Source organism: Rhagoletis pomonella, unplaced genomic scaffold (genome assembly GCF_013731165.1).
Source record: "Rhagoletis pomonella isolate Grant_MI unplaced genomic scaffold, Rhpom_1.0 Rhpom_scaffold_00004, whole genome shotgun sequence".
NCBI classification, from domain to species: domain Eukaryota; kingdom Metazoa; phylum Arthropoda; class Insecta; order Diptera; family Tephritidae; genus Rhagoletis; species Rhagoletis pomonella.
Window position 1 is genome coordinate 4669591 of NW_023458558.1, and position 5586 is coordinate 4675176.

Consider the following 5586-nt stretch of genomic DNA (forward strand, 5'->3'; position numbering starts at 1 on the left):
CGTTCGATTTTCAAAAATGAAGGGCCAAGTTAAAGATGTAGATGTGTGATAAGGTTTTTCCGAAACGGGGAATCATTAAAAGATGGTTATCTATCGAAATGGTTTTGAAAAGGCTCTATTTCTAAAGTACATGTAGGATGGTTGCCACCTGTTTAAACGTCAAAGTAAACTTTTAGAGAATTAGGTAATTGAAATCTGTGTCACAATATATTTACGTAGGTTTTAGTTACATGATCAGAAAGATCTGTTTTTGGACTCGATAACACGTCTAAAACATGAGATTTGGTACATAGGGTTGTGCTTTGTCCAGGATCGGTTGGTATTGAAAATCGGACAATAACCACGCGAAAAATCTGTATCCAATTTGTCGAAGGTAGAATGTGAAGTAAAATTCTTGACATAAAATAAAAGAGTTATGCAATTTTTTGGAAAATGGGCGTGATGATGCAGTCGGAGTTGAAGTTCTTTCTAAATTCTACTTGGTCAAATCTACTAGTTCTAATTTTCAGCATATACACATGCAATATACTAAAGGTTTTTCTGATAAGGGCGAGTAGATGTTGAAATGGAATGGAATAAAACACGCTCTGTGTGAGCTGTCAACGAAAATCTTTATTTATTTGAAAAGTCCACGAGTGCCATTATGTGAATATAGGTGAGACAGACGCCACGAAAACCACATCGCTGCTCTAATTTCAAAACTCTTAAGTAAATGGCTAAGTAGAATATTAGCCGAGAATTATTACGACAACCCTCTTGCTAATGCAGTCTTGGAACTTGTTTGTTACCAAAATAAAGAATATTAACTTTTAAATTCCTTCTTCTTCTTCTTTATTGACGCTGTAATCGCCTTAGCGATTTTGGCCGAGTCCAAAACAGCACGCCAGTCATTTCTCTTCTGTGCTAACTGGCGCCAATTGGAAATGCCAAGTGAAACCAAGTGCTTCTCCGCCTGGTCTTTCCAACACAGAGGAGACCTTCCTCTTCCTCTGTTACCAGCATCGCGGCCCGCGTTGAATACTTTCAGAGCAGGAACGTTTTTGTCCATTCGTACGACATGGCCAAGCCATCGGAGCCGCTGAATTAATTCGCTGCACTATCTCTATATCGTTGTAAGGCTCATACAGCTCATCGTTAAATCGTCTGCGGTATCCGCCATCGCCAACGCGTAAAGTTCCGTAAATCTTTCGCAGAACCTTTCTCTCGAAAACTTCAAGAGCCGGTTTATCAGATGTTTGCATTGTCCATGCCTCCGCGCCATACACAGGCGCGATGAGTGAGCACTTGTAGGCAAGAGTGATTCTCCGTTGGATTTCACGGCTGACATTATTATTGGTGTTAACGCTGGTTCCCAAATAAACGAAATCGTATACTTTTTCAAACTTTTAACTGTCAACAGTGAGGTGGGTGCCAAGACGCGTATTCTCTGACTGTTTGTGTGATGTCCGGAGATACTTCGTTTTGTCCTCGTTCACCACCAGACCCATCCGCTTTGCTTCTCTGTTCAATTGCGAGAAGACAGAACGGACGTAGCCCTTGTTTTTACCGATAATATCGATGTGGTCAGCATACGCCAGCAATTTTACGCTCTTGTAAAGTATTGTGCCTGAGCGGTTCAGTTCTGCGGCTCTTATTATCTTCTGCAACATCAGATTAAATAAATCCCATGAAAGGAAGTCACCTTGTCTGAAACCTCGTTTGGTATCAAAAGGCTCGGAGAGGTCTCTCCCAATTCTGACGGAGCTGGTGGTATTACTCAACGTCATTTTACACAGCCGTATTAGTTTCGCGGGAATACCAAATTCAGACATCACGGCATAAAGACAACTTCTGTTCGTGCTGTCGAAACCGGCTTTGAAATCGACAAATAGATGGTGTGTGTTGATCCTATTCTCGCGGGTCTTTTCCAGGATTTGGCGAATTGTGAATACCTGATCTATGGTGGATTGGCCAGGCTTAAAGCCACACTGATAACGTCTCCAATCAGTTCGTTGACGGTGGGCTTCAGTCTTTCGCACAGTACAATCGATAATACTTTATAACCTATGCTTAGAAGGCTGATTCCGCCGTAGTTGGCGCGAATGGCGGGGCCGCCTTTCTTGTGGATTGGGAAGCGCACACTTAAATTCCAGTCGTCGGGGATCCGTTCATCTGACCATATTCTGCATATCAACTCCTCGCCGCCGTACTTGAATAGCTCTGCTGGCAGGCCGTCAGCTCCAGCAGCTTTGTTGTTTTTCAGGCGCGTAATCGTTATTCGTACCTCGTCATAGTCTGGCGGTGGGACATCGACTCCATCGTCATCGTGTTCGTCTTCTCCACTACTTTCAGTGCTGCTACCATTTAATAGGGTGGAAAAGTGCTCGCTCCATAATTTAAGTACGTTCTGGACATCAGTCTCTAGGCCGCCATTGTTGTTCTTACGGGAGTTCGCCCTGGTCTTGAAACCTTCCGTAAGTCGCCTAACCCTGTAGTAAAATTTACTGGCGTTTTTTCTGTCAGCCAGCATCTCAAGCTCTTCGCACTCACGTATTTCGGCCTCTCTTCTTATTGCGGCAAATATGTCTCACTTCCTTCTTCAGTTCCCTATAAATGTCCCACATGGCTCGTATTGCGCCCAATCGCAGCATCACCCTATGGCGGCGTCTTTCTCTGCAGCTTCTTGACATTCCTCATCGTGCCAGTTTTTCTTTCGGGCTCGCTGAAATCCAACTACTTCTTCGGCGGCGGTACTTAATGATCGGGAAATGTGGTTCCACTACTCGCCTATGTCGGATTGTTGAAGAGTGCTCCCAGAGAGCAGGTGTGTGAGACGGGTGGCGAATAAATTGGCCGTCTGTTGTGATTGCAGCTTTTCTACGTTACGCTTTCCTTTCATTTATGAGCGCACATTTTTTTCTGCACAGGGGCCGGCTACAACTAGATAGTGGTCCGAGTCGACGTTTGGCCCTCGGAGTGTACGCACGTCTAAAACGCTGGAAGCATGCCTTCCCTCTATCACAACATGGTTGATTTGGTTTCTCGTTTTTCGATCTGGAGACAGCCATGTTTCGGGCCCCGGTGAAGTCGATCAGCCTCAGTCTGTTATCGGACGGTTCGTCCTTTCCCACCTTGGCATTAAAATCGCCGAGCACGATTTTGACGTCGCAAGGCTTCACACTTACTTTTCGTTGACCCGTTCATCGCATTTCTTGGATGGTGATATCAGCCTTTGTCTTTCGGAGGACATCAACCAGCCGGGCAGAGGCACCTTCCCCATTAAGGGTCCGGGTATTTCAGGTGCATACTCCCAAATCATAGTCTTTTATACGTTTGCCGTGGTCGTCATCAAAAAAGGGGTCTCATCCGACGCTTGTTGCACTTTTTCTTTGGGTGCGGTTTTAACGTGGCGGGTCCCAAACCCAGCGCACGCGAAGTTTTACGCCTTCTCACTTTGGCTCGCTCCTAAACGGGTGCTTCGTTGCTACCCAGAGGATACGTGGATATAAACATCCGGACGTTGTGAGCTGCGATTTGAACCGTACGCAAAAGAATCACTTCTGGCCACTCCCAAGTGAATGGCAGTCAACAGTGCTCCACTTCTGCGCTCCGAACCATTTTAAATTCCTACCTGCTTGAAAATTTATATCTGCAGAAAGTCAGTTTTTATCTTTCAGTCTTCGAACGAATTTCTTTATTATAAAAATTTAACATTAAAAAGTAAATACTAAAAAAAACAACATTTGCCGCCTATCTAAAAATACTTCCGAGGCATTGAGGCAGCGCGGGACAGTGCAATGCTTCTTTGAAAACCTAAAATTTACGTTTGGGTAAATTCGCTCAATTTGGATATCAACCACTTCAAATTTTCGTCAACGCTTATCGCTCCTCCCCTGCGCCGTTCTTGTGCAACAATTGCCAACAACAAGAAACTTAATAAATTTCAAAATACCATTTAAATTAAAAAAATAAAATAATAATGTCAGCTGCTAAAATGAAGACGACACCCAGCGCCACAACAGCCACCACTGATGCCAATGAGCGCATACGCAAGCAACAACAACAACAACAGCATCAAAATGATAACATTGCTAATAGCTTTGCCTCGGCGGCAACTGCAACTCGCACCACTTCCGACACATCTATTAAGGTGGTGACACAATTGAAAAATCCGCCTGCCGCAATGCCATCTACCTCGGCAGCAGCGACTGCGACCACCGTCGTTTCTCCGTCACACGGTGGCCGTCGAAATCGTGAGCACAAATTAATAAAGTTAACAAGTTGTATATTGTTTCATTTACCTTTCCTTTGTTACCTGTATTTTGCAAGACACTAGAAAGTTGAGTTCTGTCAGCGGCGATGATTTGAAACAATCGGACAAGCGTACAACTTCAGTGAAACGCAAACGCCACGTAATATTCATTTCGACCGCTTCAAATGGCAGCAAACAAATGATTAACAAAGGCAAATCACGTTTCAATGCCACAAATTTGAACGTGGCGGCTGGTAGCTTGCTGCCGCCGGTGAATAAGACTAAATCTATACTGAAAGTAAAGCCAGCAGTTGTGGTCAAACGCAAGGCTGGTACAAACAATGCCACCAAGAAGCTGACACGAGTGCCACAAGGCGCTCAAGCCGAACGCGAAGCAGCTGAGTTATCCAAGCTGGCGAAGCAATTCGCTAGAAAACTGCCCCAGCCAATGGGTGAAGAGGAAGCGCAATATCTGCCGTCGCCAAATACGCTAACGCCTGGACGCTCGAAGCGAAATGTGGCAAATAGTAAATTGTTGCCTGCCCGTTCAAGCTGGAGTGGCAATGATCAGCAAGCCGCTGGCAAGTATCAAACGCACCGCAATCGACGGCACAGTGCCAGTAAAAAACATTTGCCATCTGGTGCCGTCTTAGTCGCATCAGGATCCGTTAATGTGCCAGCGGTCAGATGCTTTAGTCCAGTGCAGGATAAGTCAGATAAGGAGAGTGTCAAAGTTTATAATAGCGCATTGGGTATGGATGCGACAAAAATGTTTGATATGCCATCTACCAGCCATAATATTACAGTGGCAATGGTCAAAGAAGAGCATGCCAAACCAACGAAGGAAAACGATGAACAGCAGCAGCAAGTGCCAAATGAAGCAACAAATAGTACAACAACTACAGACCGTGTGTCTGATTTAGGCGGAGGCGGTGGAGGTAGTGGTGGTGTCGGTGGTGTCGGTGGCCACTACGCAATCGAAGAAATGCAAAATTCAACTAATGCGCCTGTTGTCGTGCAAATCGCTAATCCAACAGCTCGCTCATCTAGTAATAATAGTTCGACTAATACGGGGGTAAATGTCTTGCCAATTAGATTCTTGATTAGATTGACTCTCACAAATGTCTGATAATTGAACTGTGTAGCTTTTTTGTAACAATTCCGATGTATGTTATCGCTTGTATCATATATATGTGTGTATATGATGCATGGCAGGAACTACTGGCTTCTCATTTACCCATAGCTTTTTAACTTTCAGGTTTTAGTTCATTGATAAATATTTTGCTTTAGTTTAAATAGATTTAATTTAGCAAACCATTTTGAGAATTCTGAAATGAATGAATGAATGAATTCTG